The sequence below is a fragment of the Bufo gargarizans genome, chromosome 3 (assembly GCF_014858855.1).
Source record: "Bufo gargarizans isolate SCDJY-AF-19 chromosome 3, ASM1485885v1, whole genome shotgun sequence".
Classification (NCBI taxonomy): Eukaryota; Metazoa; Chordata; class Amphibia; order Anura; family Bufonidae; genus Bufo; species Bufo gargarizans.
The window spans coordinates 377,916,497-377,938,873 of NC_058082.1; positions in this window are offsets into that span (position 1 = coordinate 377,916,497).

Below are 22,377 nucleotides of genomic sequence, written 5' to 3' on the forward strand. Positions count from 1 at the left end.
TTACATTTATATAATTGAAGAACATTTTAGGGTTAGTTTTACTCTCTTTGGCAATTAATCTCTCGTTCTCTAGTTTGGCCGCTTTTATTTGTTTTTTACATGTTCTATTTTTTTCCTCATAGTTTTTCAGTGCTTCCGTGCTCCCCTCCTGTTTCAGTGAATGATATGCTTTCTTTTTGTCATTTATTGCTTTCTTAACAGTTCTATTTATCCACATTGGTTTCTTTTTGTTCCTTAATCTTTTATTACCATACGGTATGTACCTCTCACAATGAGATTTTAGGATGTTTTTAAAGATATCCCATTTTGTGGCTGTATTTTTATTTTTGAGGACTTTGTCCCAGTTAGTTTGGCCTATGACTAGAGTTGAGCGAACACATGGATGTTCGGGTTCGAGAAGTTCGGCCGATGTTCCCGAAAATGTTCGGGTTCGGGATCCGAACCCGATCCGAACTTCGTCCCGAACCCGAACCCCATTGAAGTCAATGGGGACCCAAACTTTTCGGCACTAAAAAGGCTGTAAAACAGCCCAGGAAAGGGCTAGAGGGCTGCAAAAGGCAGCAACATGTAGGTAAATCCCCTGCAAACAAATGTGGATAGGGAAATGAATTAAAATAAAAATTAAATAAATAAAAATTAACAAAAATCAATTGGAGAGAGGTCCCATAGCAGAGAATCTGGCTTCCCGTCACCCACCACTGGAACAGTCCATTCTCAGATATTTAGGCCCCGGAACCAAGGCAGAGGAGAGAGGTCCCGTAACAGAGAATCTGGCTTCATGTCAGCAGAGAATTAGTCTGCATGTCATAGCAGAGAATGAGGCTTCACGTCAGCCACCACTGAAACAGTCCATTGGCATATATTTAGGCCCAGCACCCAGGCAGAGGAGAGAGGTCCCGTAACAGACAATCTGGCTTCATGTCAGCAGAGAATCAGTCTTCATGTCATAGCAGAGAATCAGGCTTCACGTCACCCACCACTGTAAGAGTCCATTTTCATAAATTTTGGCCCAGCACCCAGGCAGAGGAGAGAGGTCCCGTAACAGAGGATCTGGCTTCATGTCAGCAGAGAATTAGTCTGCATGTCATAGCAGAGAATGAGGCTTCACGTCAGCCACCACTGCAACAGTCCATTGGCATATATTTAGGCCCAGCACACAGGCAGAGGAGAGAGGTCCCGTAACAGACAATCTGGCTTCATGTCAGCAGAGAATCAGTCTGCATGTCATAGCAGAGAATCAGGCTTCACGTCACCCACCACTGCAACAGTCCATTGTCATAAATTTAGGCCCAGCACCCAGGCAGAGGAGAGAGGTCCCGTAACAGACAATCTGGCTTCATGTCAGCAGAGAATTAGTCTGCATGTCATAGCAGAGAATGAGGCTTCAAGTCACCCACCACTGTAAGAGTCCATTTTCATAAGTTTAGGCCCAGCACCCAGGTAGAGGAGAGAGGTCCCGTAACAGAGGATCTGGCTTCATGTCAGCAGAGAATCAGTCTTCATGTCATAGCAGAGAATCAGGCTTCACGTCACCCACCACTGTAAGAGTCCATTTTCATAAGTTTAGGCCCAGCACCCAAGCAGAAGAGAGAGGTCCCGTAACAGACAATCTGGCTTCATGTCAGCAGAGAATTAGTCTGCATGTCATAGCAGAGAATGAGGCTTCACGTCACCCACCACTGCAACAGTCCATTGGCATAGATTTAGGCCCAGCACCCAGGCAGAGGAGAGAGGTCCCGTAACAGACAATCTGGCTTCATGTCAGCAGAGAATCAGTCTTCATATCATAGCAGAGAATCAGGCTTCACGTCACCCACCACTGTAAGAGTCCATTTTCATAAATTTAGGCCCAGCACCCAGGCAGAGGAGAGAGGTCCCGTAACAGAGGATCTGGCTTCATGTCAGCAGAGAATCATTCTGCATGTCATAGCAGAGAATCAGGCTTCACGTCACCCAACATTGGAACAGTCCATTGGCATATATTTAGGCCCCGGGACCCAGACAGAGGAGAGGTTCATTCAACTTTGGGTAGCCTCGCAATATAATGGTAAAATGAAAATAAAAATAGGATTGAATGAGGAAGTGCCCTGGAGTCCAATAATATATGGTTAAGGGGAGGTAGTTAATGTCTAATCTGGACAAGGGACGGACAGATCCTGTGGGATCCATGCCTGGTTCATTTTTATGAACGTCAGCTTGTCCACATTGGCTGTAGACAGGCGGCTGCGTTTGTCTGTAATGACGCCCCCTGCCGTGCTGAATACACGTTCAGACAAAACGCTGGCCGCCGGGCAGGCCAGCACCTCCAAGGCATAAAAGGCTAGCTCTGGCCACGTGGACAATTTAGAGACCCAGAAGTTGAATGGGGCCGAACCATCAGTCAGTACGTGGAGGGTTGTGCACATGTACTGTTCCACCATGTTAGTGAAATGTTGCCTCCTGCTAACACGTTGCGTATCAGGTGGTGGTGCAGTTAGCTGTGGCGTGTTGACAAAAGTTTTCCACATCTCTGCCATGCTAACCCTGCCCTCAAAGGAGCTGGCATTGACACAGCTGCCTTGGCGACCTCTTGCTCCTCCTCTGCCTTGGCTTTGGGCTTCCACTTGTTCCCCTGTGACATTTGGGAATGCTCTCAGTAGCGCGTCTACCAACGTGCGATTGTACTCGCGCATCTTCCTATCACGCTCCAGTGCAGGAAGTAAGGTGGGCACATTGTCTTTGTAGCGTGGATCCAGCAGGGTGGCAACCCAGTAGTCCGCACAGGTTAAAATGTGGGCAACTCTGCTGTCGTTGCGCAGGCACTGCAGCATGTAGTCGCTCATGTGTGCCAGGCTGCCCAGGGGTAAGGACAAGCTGTCCTCTGTGGGAGGCGTATCGTCATCGTCCTGCCTTTCCCCCCAGCCACGCACCAGTGATGGACCCGAGCTGCGTTGGGTGCCACCCCGCTGTGACCATGCTTCATCCTCATCCTCCTCCACCTCCTCCTCATCCTCGTCCTCCTCGTCCTCCAGTAGTGGGCCCTGGCTGGCCACATTTGTACCTGGCCTCTGCTGTTGCCAAAAACCTCCCCCTGAGTCACTTCGAAGAGACTGGCCTGAAAGTGCTAAAAATGACCCCTCTTCCTCCTCCTCCTGGGCCACCTCCTCTTCCATCATCGCCCTAAGTGTTTTCTCAAGGAGACATAGAAGTGGTATTGTAACGCTGATAACGGTGTCATCGCCACTGGCCATGTTGGTGGAGTACTCGAAACAGCGCAACAGGGCACACAGGTCTCGCATGGAGGCCCAGTCATTGGTGGTGAAGTGGTGCTGTTCTGTAGTGCGACTGACCCGTGCGTGCTGCAGCTGAAACTCCACTATGGCCTGCTGCTGCTCGCACAGTCTGTCCAGCATGTGCAAGGTGGAGTTCCACCTGGTGGGCACGTCGCATATGAGGCGGTGAGCGGGAAGGCCGAAGTTACGCTGTAGCGCAGACAGGCGAGCAGCAGCAGGATGTGAACGCCGGAAGCGCGAACAGACGGCCCGCACTTTATGCAGCAGCTCTGACATGTCGGGGTAGTTGTGTATGAACTTCTGCACCACCAAATTCAGCACATGCGCCAAGCAAGGGATGTGCGTCAAATTGGCTAGTCCCAGAGCTGCAGCGAGATTTCGCCCATTATCACACACCACCAGGCCGGGCTTGAGGCTCACCGGCAGCAACCACTCGTCGGTCTGTTGTTCAATACCCCGCCACAACTCCTGTGCGGTGTGGGGCTTGTCCCCCAAACATATGAGTTTCAGAATGGCCTGCTGACGTTTACCCCGGGCTGTGCTGAAGTTGGTGGTGAAGGTGTGTGGCTGACTGGATGAGCAGGTGGAAGAAGAGGAGGAGGAAGCCGAGAAGGAGGAGGTGGCAACAGGAGGCAAAGAATGTTGCCCTGCGATCCTTGGCGGCGGAAGGACGTGCGCCAAACAGCTCTCCGCCTGGGGCCCAGCTGCCACTACATTTACCCAGTGTGCAGTTAGGGAGATATAGCGTCCCTGGCCGTGCTTACTGGTCCACGTATCTGTGGTTAGGTGGACCTTGGTACAGATGGCGTTGCGCAGTGCACACTTGATTTTATCGGATACTTGGTTGTGCAGGGAAGGCACGGCTCTCTTGGAGAAGTAGTGGCGGCTGGGAACAACATACTGTGGGACAGCAAGCGACATGAGCTGTTTGAAGCTGTCTGTGTCCACCATCCTAAATGACAGCATTTCATAGGCCAGTAGTTTAGAAATGCTGGCATTCAGGGTCAGGGATCGAGGGTGGCTAGGTGGGAATTTACGCTTTCTCTCAAATGTTTGTGAGATGGAGAGCTGAACGCTGCCGTGTGACATGGTTGAGACGCTTGGTGACAGAGGTGGTGGTGGTGGTGTTGGTGGTACATCCCCTGTTTGCTGGGCGGCAGGTGCTTTTGCCCACTGCTCCCTCTTTTGCTACGCTGTTGGCTCGGTCTCACCACTGCCTCTTCCTCCGAACTGTGAAAGTCAGTGGCACGACCTTCATTCCATGTGGGGTCTAGGACCTCATCGTCCCCTGCATCGTCTTCCACCCAGTCTTGATCCCTGACCTCCTGTTCAGTCTGCACACTGCAGAAAGACGCAGCAGTTGGCACCTGTGTTTCGTCATCATCAGAGACATGCTGAGGTGGTATTCCCATGTCCTCATCATCAGGAAACATAAGTGGTTGTGCGTCAGTGCATTCTATGTCTTTCACCGCTGGGGAAGGGCTAGGTGGATGCCCTTGGGAAACCCTGCCAGCGGAGTCTTCAAACAGCATAAGAGACTGCTGCATAACTTGAGGCTGAGACAGTTTCCCTGGTATGCATGGGGGTGATGTGACAGACTGATGGGGTTGGTTTTCAGGCGCCATCTGTGCGCTTTCTGCAGAAGACTGGGTGGGAGATAATGTGAACGTGCTGGATCCACTGTCGGCCACCCAATTGACTAATGCCTGTACCTGCTCAGGCCTTACCATCCTTAGAACGGCATTGGGCCCCACCATATATCGCTGTAAATTCTGGCGGCTACTGGGACCTGAGGTAGTTGGTACACTAGGACGTGTGGATGTGGCAGAACGGCCACGTCCTCTCCCAGCACCAGAGGGTCCACTAACATCACCACGACCATGTCCACGTCCGCGTCCCTTACTAGATGTTTTCCTCATTGTTATGGTTCACCACAACAACAAAAATATTATTTGGCCCAATGTATTGTATTCAAATTCAGCGGGATATAAATTTGAGGCCTAGTATTTAGGCGCTGGGTGACCGGTATGGATTTACTAACAGAATTGGACTTGGAAATGCACAGTAGCGTGTGTGTGAAGTTATTCTGAATGACCCTATGTGCACCTTGAATATTATATACCCTTTTAGGGATAGATTTCAAATAGCTCTGATATAGCAGGAACCACTAAATTATGAAATTGCTAAATTGGGAATTGTATTTCAACCCAGAACAAAAAATGTGCTTTGACGGACACTAAATAACTTTCCCAGCCACAACAGGACAGCGGTAACGAGAGATTTAGCGGGATATAAATTTGAGGCCTAGTATTTAGGCGCTGGGTGACCGGTATGGATTTACTAACAGAATTAGACTTGGAAATGCACAGTAGCGTGTGTGTGAAGTTATTCTGAATGACCCTATGTGCACCTTGAATATTATATACCCTTTTAGGGATAGATTTCAAATAGCTTTGATATAGCAGAAACCACTAAATTATGAAATTGCTAAATTGGGAATTGTATTTCAACCCTGAACAAAAAATGTGCTTTGACGGACACTAAATAACTTTCCCAGCCACAACAGGACAGCGGTAACGAGAGATTTAGCGGGATATAAATTTGAGGCCTAGTATTTAGGCGCTGGGTGACCGGTATGGATTTACTAACAGAATTGGACTTGGAAATGCACAGTAGCGTGTGTGTGAAGTTATTCTGAATGACCCTATGTGCACCTTGAATATTATATACCCTTTTAGGGATAGATTTCAAATAGCTCTGATATAGCAGAAACCACTAAATTATGAAATTGCTAAATTGGGAATTGTATTTCAACCCAGAACAAGAAATGTGCTTTGACAGACACTAAATAACTTTCCCAGCCACAACAGGACAGCGGTAACGAGAGATTTAGTGGGATATAAATTTGAGGCCTAGTATTTAGGCGCTGGGTGACCGGTATGGATTTACTAACAGAATTGGACTTGGAAATGCACAGTAGCGTGTGTGTGAAGTTATTCTGAATGACCCTATGTGCACCTTGAATATTATATACCCTTTTAGGGATAGATTTCAAATAGCTCTGATATAGCAGAAACCACTAAATTATGAAATTGCTAAATTGGGAATTGTATTTCAACCCAGAACAAAAAATGTGCTTTGACGGACACTAAATAACTTTCCCAGCCACAACAGGACAGCGGTAACGAGAGATTTAGCGGGATATAAATTTGAGGCCTAGTATTTAGGCGCTGGGTGACCGGTATGGATTTACTAACAGAATTGGACTTGGAAATGCACAGTAGCGTGTGTGTGAAGTTATTCTGAATGACCCTATGTGCACCTTGAATATTATATACCCTTTTAGGGATAGATTTCAAATAGCTCTGATATAGCAGAAACCACTAAATTATGAAATTGCTAAATTGGGAATTGTATTTCAACCCAGAACAAAAAATGTGCTTTGACAGACACTAAATAACTTTCCCAGCCACAACAGGACAGCGGTAACGAGAGATTTAGCGGGATATAAATCTGAGGCCTAGTATTTAGGCGCTGGGTGACCGGTATGGATTTACTAACAGAATTGGACTTGGAAATGCACAGTAGCGTGTGTGTGAAGTTATTCTGAATGACCCTATGTGCACCTTGAATATTATATACCCTTTTAGGGATAGATTTCAAATAGCTCTGATATAGCAGAAACCACTAAATTATGAAATTGCTAAATTGGGAATTGTATTTCAACCCTGAACAAAAAATGTGCTTTGACGGACACTAAATAACTTGCCCAGCCACAACAGTACAGCGGTAACGACAGATTTAGCGGGATATAAATTTGAGGCCTAGTATTTAGGCGCTGGGTGACCGGTATGGATTTAGTGACAGAATTAGACTGGGATATGGCCATAAAATAACCACACTATTGCTGGTTAAATGCACTTGGTGACGGGCGCAGCTTGCCCCTGATGTAGTATATGGCCAAAAAATGAACAGACTATTGCTGGTTAAATGCACTTGGTGTCACAGCTTGACCAACCACACTACTGAGGGTTAAATGCACTTGGTGACGGGCGCAGCTTGCCCCTGATGTAGTATATGGCCAAAAAATGAACAGACTATTGCTGGTTAAATGCACTTGGTGTGATAGCTTGACCAACCACACTACTGAGGGTTAAATGCACTTGGTGACGGGCGCAGCTTGCCCCTGATGTAGTATATGGCCAAAAAATTTACAGACTATTGCTGGTTAAATGCACTTGGTGACGGGCGCAGCTTGCCCCTGATTTAGTATATGGCCAAAAAATGAACAGACTATTGCTGGTTAAATGCACTTGGTGCGACAGCTTCACCCTGATGTAGGCTTTAGCCAAAAAACAACCACACCATTGAGGGTTAAATGCACTTGGTGACAGGCGCAGCTTGCCCCTGATGTAGTATATGGCCAAAAAATGAACAGACTATTGCTGGTTAAATGCACTTGGTGTGACAGCTTGACCAACCACACTACTGAGGGTTAAATGCACTTGGTGACGGGCGCAGCTTGCCCCTGATGTAGTATATGGCCAAAAAATGAACAGACTATTGCTGGTTAAATGCACTTGGTGTGACAGCTTGACCAACCACACTACTGAGGGTTAAATGCACTTGGTGACGGGCGCAGCTTGCCCCTGATTTAGTATATGGCCAAAAAATGAACAGACTATTGCTGGTTAAATGCACTTGGTGCGACAGCTTCACCCTGATGTAGGCTTTAGCCAAAAAAACAACCACACCATTGAGGGTTAAATGCACTTGGTGACAGGCGCAGCTTGCCCCTGATGTAGTATATGGCCAAAAAATGAACAGACTATTGCTGGTTAAATGCACTTGGTGTGACAGCTTGACCAACCACACTACTGAGGGTTAAATGCACTTGGTGACGGGCGCAGCTTGCCCCTGATGTAGTATATGGCCAAAAAATGAACAGACTATTGCTGGTTAAATGCACTTGGTGTCACAGCTTGACCAACTACACTACTGAGAGTTAAATGCACTTGGTGACGGGCGCAGCTTGCCCCTGATGTAGTATATGGCCAAAAAATGAACAGACTATTGCTGGTTAAATGCACTTGGTGACAGGCGCAGCTTGCCTCTGATTTAGTATATGGCCAAAAAATGAACAGACTATTGCTGGTTAAATGCACTTGGTGTGATAGCTTGACCAACCACACTACTGAGGGTTAAATGCACTTGGTGACGGGCGCAGCTTGCCCCTGATGTAGTATATGGCCAAAAAATGAACAGACTATTGCTGGTTAAATGCACTTGGTGACGGGCGCAGCTTGCCCCTGATTTAGTATATGGCCAAAAAATGAACAGACTATTGCTGGTTAAATGCACTTGGTGTGACAGCTTGACCAACCACACTACTGAGGGTTAAATGCACTTGGTGACGGGCGCAGCTTGCCCCTGATGTAGTATATGGCCAAAAAATGAACAGACTATTGCTGGTTAAATGCACTTGGTGTCACAGCTTGACCAACCACACTACTGAGGGTTAAATGCACTTGGTGACGGGCGCAGCTTGCCCCTGATGTAGTATATGGCCAAAAAATGAACAGACTATTGCTGGTTAAATGCACTTGGTGACGGGCGCAGCTTGCCCCTGATTTAGTATATGGCCAAAAAATGAACAGACTATTGCTGGTTAAATGCACTTGGTGTCACAGCTTGACCAACCACACTACTGAGGGTTAAATGCACTTGGTGACGGGTGCAGCTTGCCCCTGATGTAGTATATGGCCAAAAAATAAACAGACTATTGCTGGTTAAATGCACTTGGTGTGACAGCTTCACCCTGATGTAGGCTTTAGCCAAAAAACAACCACACCATTGAGGGTTAAATGCACTTGGTCGCAGCTTGTGCTGGCGCACCACAAGACACGAAATGGCCGCCGATCACCCCAGAAAAATGTGACTGACAAACGGTCTGGGCAGCCTAAAAACAGTGAGCAATTGAGTATCAGCAGCTCAATGATCCACAGCTGCAGATCGATCAATAATCAAGTACTTTGGAGGAGTTAATCTGCCTAATCTCGCTCTACTGTCGCAGCCGCAACCTCTCCCTACGCTAATCAGAGCAGAGTGACGGGCGGCGCTATGTGACTCCAGCTTAAATAGAGGCTGGGTCACATGGTGCTCTGGCCAATCACAGCCATGCCAATAGTAGGCATGGCTGTGATGGCCTCTTGGGGCAAGTAGTATGACGCTTGTTGATTGGCTGCTTTGCAGCCTTTCAAAAAGCGCCAAGAAAGCGTCACAAAAGCGCCAAGAAAGCGACGAACACCGAACCCGAACCCGGACTTTTACGAAAATGTCCGGGTTCGGGTCCGTGTCACGGACACCCCAAAATTCGGTACGAACCCGAACTATACAGTTCGAGTTCGCTCATTCCTACCTATGACCTCTCTTAGTTGGCTAAATTTAGCTTTTTTGAAGTTTGGTATTTTTGTTCCTCCCTGTAGAAACGCTCTTTTGAATGATAATTGGAAGGTTATTACTTTGTGGTCACTATTTCCCAGGTGTCCCCCAACCTGCACGTCTGTTGTTCTGTCCGGCCTATTGGTTAATACTAAGTCCAGTATGGCCGTCCCTCTAGTCGGGTCCTGAACCAGTTGGGAGAGGTAATTGTCTTTGGTTATTGCCAAGAACCTGTTTCCTTTATGAGATATACAAGTTTCAGTTTCCCAGTCTATATCTGGGTAGTTGAAGTCCCCCATAATAACCACCTCATTATGATTTGCCGCCTTGTCTATCTCGTTTAGTAATAGATTTTCTGTGGACTCTGGTATATTAGGTGGTTTATAGTAAACTCCTATTAGTAATTTATTGTTGTTTTTAGCTCCATGTATCTCTACCCACACTAACTCCACATGTTCATGTCCCTCACTTATATCTTCGCGGAGTGTGGGCTTTAGACCGGACTTTACATAAAGGCAGACCCCTCCCCCTCTCCGGTTTTGACGATCCTTTCTAAACAGACTGTAACCTTGTACATTAACCGCCCAGTCATAGCTATCATCCAGCCATGTCTCAGTTATTCCCACGATGTCATAGTTCTCCTCACACATCACTCATTCCAGTTCACCAGTTTTATTAGTCAGACTTCTGGCATTAGTATACATACATTTGAGAGGTTTATGTATATTTTTTACCCTACACCTTTCCTTCTGAACTGTTCTAATCCCTCCTTCCATTCCTCCCCCACCTGGTTTGCAAAGGCACATGATTTCACATCACAAACGCCTATGGAATCAACACATGATGACGAGTACAAGCAGCACACAAACTCAAAGCCACCGTCCTCCTCCTGCTCCAGCATCTTCACCCACGTCAACCACTGCTGTCCTCTTTGCTCCCTCTCAACCACCCGCCACTTCGCCTTGAGCAGTTCCTGCTCATTTGCCCACAGTCAGGTGTCTTTCAAGGACATGTTTGAACGTAAGAAACCAATGTCACAGAGTCACCCCCTTGCCTAGCATCTGACAGCTGGCTTGTCGGAACTCTTAGCCCGCCAGCTTTTACCATACAAGCTGGTGAAGTCTGAGGCCTTCAAAAAATTTGTAGCTATTGGGACACCACAGTGGAATTTTTTTTTTACAAAAGGCAATCCCCAACCTGTACTCTATTGTGGAAAAGGAAGTAATGGCATGTCTGGCACACAGTGTTGGGGCAAGGGTCCATCTCACCACTGATACCTGGTCTGCAAAGCACGATCAGGGCAGGTATATCACCTACACTGCGCATTGGGTAAACCTGCTGACGGCTGCCAAGCATGGAATGCGTGGCTCTGCAGAGGAGTTGGTGACACCGCCACGAATTGCAGGCAGGCCTGCTGCCACCTCCTCTACTCCTCCTACTCCATCCTCTTCGCTAACCTCCTCTGCTGAGTCCTATTCTGCTGCTGCGTCTTGCTCCGCATCAACTGCACCCCCCAGCTCCCCAGGGGCTATTCCACATTCCGGATACGATAGTGTCACGCCGTCTTGGGGTTGACTTGCCTGAAAGCAAAGAGTCACACCGGACTAGCACTCCTGTCCGCCCTGAACGCACAGGTGGATCAGTCGGTGACTCCGCACCAACTGGAGATCGGCAAAGTGGTGTGTGACAACGGAAGCAATTTCTTGGCGGCATTGAATTTGGGCAAGTTGACACATGTGCCGTGCATGGCACATGTGTTGAATCTGATCGTACAACTCTTTGTGTATAAGTATCCAGGCTTACAGGACGTCCTCAAGCAGGCCAGGAAGGTGTGTGGCCATTTCAGGCTTTCCTACACGGCCATGGCGCACTTTTCAGATTTTCAGCGGCGAAACAACATGCCAGTGAGGCGCTTGATTTGCGACAGCCCGACACGTTGGAATTCAACCCTCCTAATGTTTGACTGCCTGCTCCAACAAGAAAAAGCCTTCAATGAGTATTTGTATGACCGGGGTGTTAGGATAGCCTCTGCAGAGCTGGGTATTTTTTTGCCATGTTACTGGACGCTCATGCGCAATGCCTGTAGGCTCATGCGTCCTTTTGAGGAGGTGACAAACCTAGTAAGTCGCACCGAAGGCACCATCAGCGACATTATCCCATTTGTTTTCTTCCTGGAGCATGCCCTGCGAAGAGTGCTGGACCAAGCCCTAGATGAGCGTGAAGAGTAAGAGTTGTAGTCACCATCACCACCAGAAACAGCCTTATCAGCATCGCTTACTGGACCTGCAGCAATGCTGGAAGAGGAGTCTGAGGAAGAGGAGTCAGAGGAGGAATGTGGCTTTGAGGAGGAGGAGGAAGACCAACCACAGCAGGCATCCCAGGGTGCTCGTTGTCACCTATCTGGTACCCATGGTGTTGTACGTGGCTGGGGGAAGGAACAGGCCTTCAGTGAGATCAGTGAGGACGAGGAATGGGACATGAGTAGCTCGCCATCCAACCTTGTGCAAAAGGGGTCTTTCATGCTGTCATGCCTGTTGAGGGACCCTCGTATAAAAAGGCTGAAGAAGAACGACCTGTACTGGGTGGCCATTGTACTAGACCACCAGTATAAGCAGAAAGCGGCTGAAATGTTACCGAATTACCAAAAGTCGGAAAGGATGCAGCAGTTCCAAAATAAATTAAAAGTATGCTTCACACAGCGTATAAGGATGATGTCACAGCACAACGGGAATCTAACAGGGGAAGAGGTGAAAGTAATCTGCCTCCTACCATGCTGGCAAGGACACGATACTTTACAGACGTGTTGTTGATGGAGGACATGCAGAGCTTTTTAAGTCCTACACATTGCCACAGCCCTTCGGGGTCTACCCTCAGAGAATGACTCGACCGACAGGTAGCAGACTACCTCACCTTAACTGCAGATATAGACACTCTGAGGAGCGATGAACCCCTTGACTACTGGGTGTGCAGGCTTGACCTGTGGCCTGAGCTATCCCAATTTGTGAATTTATCTCTGCATGCCGGATGACTTGCGTGACTTCTCCGCCACCAACTAGGGTTCAAGACGCAATGTTTTGGTGCACTTTCTGCCTGGAAAACATAAATTTTTCCGGCCTCTGGTGCTGCACTGTGGCTGCAAAAACAAAACAAATAAAAAGGCACATACATGTATCAATTCCCCTTCGTAATCGTTACCTTGTTGTGGTGAAGGGGCTTTGTATCACAATGAAGTGATCACCTCTATGAGTGTGTTGGCAATGGCAATGTTGGCCCACCCCAGATGATAAGGTCGTTGCTTCATTGTGAACAGACCAAAAGCGATCAGCTGGATAATTTTGTATAGAAAAAAACATTAATTTTCTTTGTGATCATTAAAGCCTACTAGGCCAACAATGGGCAGACACTGCAGAATCATTGTTTTCTGGGTCACTAAACTGTCACTGAACTACCTCAGCACAAGCATAGGCTTTGAAAAAAGTCATCACCTGCAATCTCCCAAACATGCGCACAAACACAGTCATCACTACACCAAGATTGACGCATAGAGGAATAAAATTTGTCATGAGTGTGTCAACTATTGACAACTCTTTGCGTTGTCTAAAATTTATTTGATACACATCCCCTGATAGGGGACGTAACAGGGATTAAACTGATAAGAATAGTACTACTTAACACACCACTCATATAGGGTGGCACAGTACATTGCATGGTGCACGCGCAGTGACCCAAATTGGAAGAAGGAGGACCAACCAAGCATCTTTTTCCATCTCCCGGTTCCTAAAATCTATTCCATAGACTGGCCCCTGATAGTGGACGTAACAGGGATTAAACTGATAGGACTAGTACTACTTAACATACCACTCAGATCGGGTAGCACAGTACATTGCACGGCGCATGCGCAGTGCCCCAAATTGGAAGTAAGAGGACCGACCAAGCATCTTTTTCCATCTCCCGGTTCCTAAAATCTATTCCATACACCGGCCCCTGATAGGGGACAAAACAGAGATTAAACTGGTAAGAACAGATTTTTTTAATTTAATAAAAAGAAGATAACCTCTGCGGAGCTGGGTATTTTTTGGGCGCGTTACTGAACGCTCATGCACAATGGCTGTAGGCTCATGCGTCCTTTTGCAGAGGTGACAAGCCTGGTCAGTCAAACCCAAGGTAACATCATCGACCTCATCCCATATGTGTTTTTTCTGGAGCGTGCCCTGCGAAGAGTGCTGGATCAGGCCGTAGATGAGCATGAAGAGGAAGAGTTGTGGTCACCATCACCACCAGAAGCAGCCTTGTCGTCGTCGATTGCTGGACCTTCGGCAACGCAGAGAGAGGAGTCTGAAGAAGTGGAGTCAGAGGAGGAAGGTGGCTTTGAGGAGGTGGAAGACCACAGCAAGCGTCCCAAGGGGCTTGTTATCACCTTTCAGGGACCCTTGATGTTGTACGTGGCTGGGTGGAGGAAGAGACCTTCAATGACGTCAGTGAGGACAAGGAACGGGACATGGCTAGCTTGGTATCCAACCTTGTACAAATTTGGAGTTTGCGGTTGTGCAAATGGACTGTTTGCGGTTGTTTGCGGTGTGTTAAACGGGGAGTTTGGTCTGTCATTGTGAAGCGGGCGTAACCCTTACACTACCTGATCGATACAACATCATACCTGATGTTTTAAAGCACGTTATTCCAAACAATTTAGGAATGTTAGGTTTTTTATACGTAATTTTCCATGGGAGTTTTGCCATGGATCCCCCTCCAGCATGCCACAGTCCAGGTGTTAGTCCCCTTGAAACAACTTTTCTATCACTATTGTGGCCAAAAAGAGTCCCTGTGGGCAGGGCCGTCTTTAATATTGATTGGACCCTGGGCAAAAATTTACTTGGGCCCCCTGGATCCCGCCTTCCCACACCTTAGCAGGCAATCACGCACTCCACCACAACACACACACAAAAAATCCACATATCTGGTAGAGTACAGTGAATGACTGTAAATACTTCCAGTTCTGAAGACTCCAGCGGCTCAGGATCAGTGCTCTGGGCAGCTGGGCTCAGGCTGGAAGTGGGCACCACTCTGCAGGAAGGAGACCGGGGCTCGGCTCACCCTAGTGTTACAGTGCACCCCAGCAACCCACAGTATGCAGTATAGCACCCTATAGTATACAGCACCCCACACTATACAGTACCCCACAGTATATAGTATAGCAGCCCACAGTATACAGCACCCCACAGTATACAGTAGAGCAGTATAGCACCTCACCGTATACAGCACCCCAAACTATACAGTACAGCAGTATAGCACTCCACACTATACATCACCCACAGTATACAGTACAGCAGTATAGCACTCCACAATATACAGCACCCACAGTATACAGTATACAGGCCCCCACACTATACAGGCCCCCCCACACACTATACAGGCCTCCCCCAGTATACAGGCCTCCCCGTATACAGGCCCCACACAGTATACAGGCCCCACACAGTATACAGGCCCCACACACACAAACTATATACAGCCTCCCCCCCTAACACACTATATACAGGCCCCACACAGTATACAGGCCCCACACAGTATACAGGCCCCACCACACAGTATACACCCCACCACACAGTATACAGCCCCACACAGTATACAGCACCCCACTATACAGTAGTTTACAGTATATTAGCATAACAGCCCCTGAGTGTCACCTTTTTCTGATATAATCTTCACACAAAAAAGCTCCACTAAAGGCAAACTTCACCTGCAACACTCCTGCTAGGACCTGTGATGACCTCATAGCCATGTGACCAGTAATATTGCTAGGTTACTGGTCACATGGTGATGATGTCATTAAGGTCCTAGATCACATTCACAGCTCTAACACAGTACGATGCCGGGACTCACCCCCTGTGAAGCTGACAGCCTGACACCCGGGGCAGTGGCTAGCAGGGCTCAAGAGGCAGCTGCCTTGGGCCCCCCAGGAGCAACTGGGCCCGGGGCTGCTGCCCCTTTTGCCCCTTGGTAAAGGCGGCCCTGCCTGTGGGTTTTAAAATTTGCCTGTCTATTGAAGTCTATGGCGGGTCGCACGTTCGCGAACATTTGCGGAAATTAGCGTTCGCCGTTTGCGAATGGAAAATTTTATGTTCGCGACATCTCTATTGTTAGAGGCTGAATGTAATATGAGAGATCAATTGGCTCACTATGTAAGGAATAAAAAGAACAACCGGATAGCATTTCTACATAAATATCACCTTTGCAATCACCATTTTGATAATATAGTACATAAATACTGGCACCTATTGGGTAAATCATAAACAACGGTGGAAGAATTTAGAAATCCACCGCTTATTTGTAATAAGGGCAGCCCCAAATTCAGGGACCAGTTGGTACGTGCGGATATTGGCAATACAAACAGAAGGAATACAACAAACCTTAAGATGTCAAAAAAGTTGAACATTTCCCTTTTTGCATTGTTTGCAGTGTAGTAGGGCCAATACTTTTATCAATATAACAAAACAATCACAAATACAGGTGCACTCTGCAGTCTCACTAAACCCTCAAACTGATTTTAAAATTGAGAGATTAGTCAACATGTCCTACGGTGTAGAACATGTCTAAGCCCGGGCACCACGTCAAGGTTTCTCAAGTAGCCCGGGACCTAACACTCTCCTATCTGAGCCGTATGGGCGATACCAGGAGCCAGTGGGCAAATTACAGGAGCATGAGGCCGACTCACAAACAGCTCACCAGTTACCTCCAGCATGTAACCATGCTTGCAATGGGAGGAGGGAGGAGTCTGTGAGTCCCACTCAAGACTGACTGATATGGCCCAGGCCTCACAGGTGCACCTAAATGTGGCCTGTAGATGGAAAACAGGCACATTTAAATTGGAGTTTATACACCTCCAGGAATCTATATATACAAACTAAAAAGACAGGGTGGCATTAGCAGGAGGTGCTCAAACCCACATGCAGTCGTGCATATATACAGGGAGCAAATCCTGCACTTGTGGCCCGTTGCTAATGGCGATCCCCAGCAAAATGCATACGGTGAAGTATTGGCCACCCTGTCTTTTTAGTTTGCCAATACTTTTATCACCCACACACAGGGAAATCATACCATATCAAGGGTTACTACACATGCAATACCCAGATTGTGATTTAATTAATAAAATATGCCTGTTCCGTCTGGTGGAGATGGAGAGTTTTAAAAGCCTTATGGCTTTCCTACAGTACATCGTGCCCAGCAGCCACTACTTTTCCAGGCGAGCCATCCCTTCCCTGCACAACCAAGTGGGGGACAAAATCAGGTGTTCACTGCGCAACGCCATCTGTGGCAAGGTCCACCTAACTACGGATACGTGGACTAGTAATCATGGTTAGGGATGTTATATCTACCTAACAGCACACTGGGCAAATGCAGTGGTGGCTGGGGATAAGTGGATAGCAGTTTGGCGCATATCCTTCCACCACCGAGGATTGCAGGACGCTTCTCTTTGCCTCCTGTTGCTTCCTCCTCCTACTCCGCTTCCTCATCCTCTACCGCTTCCTCATCTGGTCAGCGTAACACCTTCACCACCAACTTCAGCACAGCCAGGGGTAAAGGACAGCTGGCAGTTTTAAAACATATCTGTTTGGGGGACCGCGCAGAAGCTGTAGATGGGCATGGGACAACAGACAATGAGTGGTTGGTGCCAGTGAGCGACAAGCCCGGCCTGGTGGTGTGCGGCAATGGGCAAAATCTCGTAGCAGCTCTGGGACTAGTTGGTTTGACGCACATCCCTTACCTGGTGCATGTGCTGAATTTGGTGGTGCAGAGATTCTTTAAAAATTACGCAGATATGTCAGAGCTGCTGAAGAAAGTGCGGGCCATCTGTGCGAGCTTTCTACGTTCTCACCCTGCTGCTGCTCGCATGTCAGTGAGGCAGCGTAACTTCGGCCTTCCCGCTCACTGCCTCATATGCGACAGTGCCCACAAGGTGGAACTCCACCTTGCACATGCTGGCCAGACTGTGCGAGCAGCAGCAGGCGATAGTGAAGTTTCAGCTGCAGCACGCATGGGTGAGTTGGTCAGCGGAACAGCACGACTTCACCAGCAATGAGTCGGCCTCTATGTGAGACCTGTGTTCCTTGTTGTGCTGTTTCAAGTACTTCACCAACATGGCCAGTGCCGATGATGACGTTCTCAGCGTTACTATTCCACTTCTATGCCTCCTTGAAAAAACGCTCCTGGCGATGATGGAAGAGTATGTGGCACAGGAGGAGGAGGAGGAAGAGGGATCATTTCATAGGGTTCCAGGCCAGTCATTGTGGCCATGCTGCTGGACGTTACCTTCCTTAATTCCGTCACTGGAGCGTGATCGTAAGATGCGCGAGTACAAGCGCAAGATGGTAGACAAGATTATTTTTTTATTTTTACGTATTTTATTTTAAGTAATTTCACTAATTTGTCTGTTACATTGTCGGGTGAAATTCGCTAATTTTTGGCTGTGATATACCCCTACTCTACCTAGTGTACAAGGAAATACATTTCACTAATTTGTCTGTTACATTGTTGGGTGAAAAATGTTCATCTTTTGCGCTAGAAAGTACATTTGCAGCCTACACGGCACAAATCGGGTGAGGCCAGAACAAGTACATACTATAGTAGATTGGGGGGCTGACAGTGCCTACAGTTCCTTTGCATTGTCTCCCACCCAGTCCCCTACTGAAAGATCAGAGTTGTCACCTACAGCCCATGGTCATCTGTCTTTCAACTCACCCCCTTGCAAATTAGGCAAGCAATCTGAGCCCCAAGTCATGCAGCAGTCTGCTATGCTTTTTTATGACTCTGCTGACAGGGTTTCCGTGGACCATCCACATAGCCCTGCACCAGAAGTGGAACAGCCACTTATGTTTCAGGATGAGGACATTAGAAGACCACCGCAGCACGTCTCTGATGACAAAAACACATGTGCCAACTGCTACGGCTTTCTACAGTATGCAGACCGACAAGGAGGGCAGGGGTAAAGAGTGGGTGGAAGATGATGTGGAGGATGATGAGATACTAGACCCCACATGGAATCAAGGTCATGCGAGTGACCTGTCTAATTCAGAGGAAGAGGCGGTGATCGCACAGAAGCACCAGCACAGCAAAAGAGGGAGAAGGGTGCAAAAGCGTCTGTAACATTCTTGGGTGACATTTTACCATTTTTGCAGATGAAAAACCCCTGCTCTGCATAGGTGACAGGGACTTAAATTTCTAAAATTTGTCTTTAATTGACGCGCTCCCCCTCCTTTCATTTGATCCTTCCACTTTAACAACTTGTCCCACAATTCCGCTCGATCATATTTCAGCCATGGTAGACGCAGAAAAGAACATTGAAAGTTGATAGAGAAGATATCCAATTGGATCGTCAACGTCACGGGGACGTGCGATCAGGCAGAAGTTATTTAGAGTCAACAAAGCTGTATCCCTTCTTTCATTTGATCCTTCCGCTTTAACAACTTGTCCCACAATTTTGCTCGATCACATTTCAGCCATTGACCTCCCTTGGATATGATACCCCTTTCTCACGCTGCCTCTCCAGCATGGAACCCTGATTCACCGCTAACCGTGATCAACATGGTAGGCACAGAAAAGAACATCGCAAGTTGATAGAGCAGATATCCAATTGGATTGTGGACATCACGGGGACGTGCATTATGGTGGAGAAGTATGTGTGCACACGCCTTCACGTACTGACTGATGGGTCTGCCCCCTTCAACTTCTGGGTCTTTAAATTGGGCACATGGGCTGAGCTTGTTGATTGTTTAGCACGGCTGGAGGCGGTAATCACAGGTTATATTTCCCAATATTTTGGGGTCTACCCAAAATTAAACAAAAAAATAATAATATTAAAATAACAAACCAGTGTTGGCTATCTCAACCTCCTCCACCGTCGCTTCCACCTACACCACCACATCCACTGTCTCCTCAACCTCCTTACTCCATATGGACCTCGTCCTCCTAGATCAAGATTATATATTTTTTTATTTTATGTATTTTATGTTTGGGTCCCCATTGACTTCAGTGGGGTTCGGGATTAAGTTCGGGTCCTTTTTTTGTGAATTTCGGCCGAACTCGAACATCCAGGTGTCCGCTCAACACTAGTTACTTGTAATGCACGTTAGCGATGATTTTTTCAATTCTCGGACCGTGTTAAGGGCCCTTGACACTGGCAACTCTGATTGAACAATGTCAGACTGTGAATGGACAGTCTGGGAACAGCTCACCACACAGTACTAATGCAACGGAAGCAAGAACGGCAAGGGTTCCCTTTAAGAAATGGTGACTATAGCGGTACCCAGGTGTAGGAATGGCCGAGTGGTATAGGGTGGCCTATAATGTCCCTTAATATTGTGTCTGTCATGGTGCTCCTACGTGGATACATTGGACCCCAGGCGTTGGCTAAATACCCAAGATAACATGAGGTTAACCAATAAAGACAGTAGTGGGGTGCAAAGGTAGTAATGCCACTCTGTGGCGTTACACTAAGAAAACAATATGCTCCACAATTATTATTTCATGGAGAACATACAGATGTAGCAGGGTTAGCACTCAAGCTCTTAACTCAAATTTCTTAACCCCTCACATTATCTTGAGACAAAAGCCATTGTAAAGCAATTGAAGGTGTTTGCTTAAAGCATTTAGTTTAGATAACACGTCTCATAAATTATGAGTGTTAACTCTACTACATCTGTAAGTATTTAATAAAAGAAAAGCGGTGACAGGTACTATTTAAAAAAATATTATGCAACACTGGCATTGTGGTTTTTTTTTTATTGTTCCTCCAGGATCTTCAATAGCTTCCTGCATTGACTTTTGACATGTTCACAACTACTCCACATAGTGGTGTTGCACCACCATAATTTGCGGTGGAAATGATGTGCCAAATGTAAACTATCATTAATTAGAGGATGTGTGGAAAGTTATGTATTTCTGTTCTGTCCTTTTTAAGTAATCATGACTTTCCTAAAGATCCTTATCATCTAGAGATAAGTGAGACCTTGAACTTTGTGTGCAGCACTGTTCTTCCTGCTTGCATGATCCTCCCTAAATGATGGCCTTCAACTGGATAGCAGTAGTTTCCTAACTAAGTGCAGGGACCTACAGGGAAAAAAAAGGGACAAAATAATAAACGTAGTGACACAGAGTGGATAACTGATGGGATGGGTCAGAACCAGAACAGACCCAAATGGGTTATAGCAAAGTCATACAAGCCAGAGCCAATACCAGTCTCACATGAAGAATAAAATGAAACGCCAAATAAAAAAACTAGAATGCAGAAACGTGCCAAGCCAAGAAGTCAAACCAGGAAATAACATCAGGGAAAAGTGGGATAATCAAGGACAGGTCCAAAAATCCAGATGTAAAAACACAATAAAACAGGGTATATAATTAGACAGCTAATCACAGGTAACTGTGGCCAGCAGTTGCCTGTTTAAATAGAGCGCTCCTAGGTCACGTGAGACATCCACCCAAATGACCTGTGATGTCAAGATGCAGGATCCTAACCTCCCCCATTATCAGCCAGTGCTCCAGCTCATGGAGCCTTGCCAATTACAACAACAGGATGGCGGTAGCACAGCCCACAATGGAGTACGCCTGCCAGCAATACAATGGGGCTGAAATGCTGGAAGTGCAGCAAAGCGGAGCTCACCCACTGGCCAGGATGCCGGCAGAGCAGATCCAATAGATCAAGCTTGCTGGGTCTCGTGTAACTCAGGCAGAAGTGCCAGCACCTCTGACTGCTAACAGGACATGTCTGCTGGTCAGTGATAATCATATTTCTTATTTTCTCATTGGTATCATATTCCCATGCTCTGCGCTCAACTAAGTAACAGGTTTGATATATACTTTTCCCATGGATTGATAAGCAAATACTGTACAGTGAAAAGGTATGGTATGAAAACACTTTTTGCTAAAAGGTTTTAAATTAGGCAATAATGTTATCTTATCAAAACCTGATAGCTAGACAAACAAGGTAACTGGCATACTCCGTACACAGAAATACTTTGGTAATGCACAATATGAATATAAACCTTTTATTACTAAATTATTAAATGTGAACTGTTCTCAGAACTGAAAAGTCATGCCTCATTAGATAAATTTAAATGTAAAAGAGTGTGGATTTTGTTTTATATCACAGGGGTTTTCTATATGTAATACATCTTGATGCCACCTGTCCGTGAGGAGCAGGAGCAGAGGATGTGAGCGGTAGAGGCCCTGATGTTGTGTAATGGTGTACTTCTCAGGCCATTGCTCCCTGTTGATCGGTGCAGTAGAAAGGTGATTCAAAGGCTCCGACCATAAGTAAAAAAAATTAAAGTCTCTATTTATTCAGTGCAAAAGATAACTAGTAGTATATCCAACAGTAGTTTGTGAAAAGTGCAATTTCTGTTCAGTATCCCACATAACAGTTACCTCTACAGCACCCTGCCCCTTTAATAGTGACCTCCACAGAACTCCACCCCTTAAAACTGAACCCCCACAGTTCCCCACCACTTTAAAATGTGACCTCCACAGCACCCCACCCCCCTAACAAAGACCTCCATAGCGGCCTGCCCCCCTTAACAGTGACCTATCACAGCGACCTACTTCCTAACAGTCACCTCAACAGGGCCATGCCCAGTTAACATTGACATCCACAGCACCCTGTCCCTTTAATTGT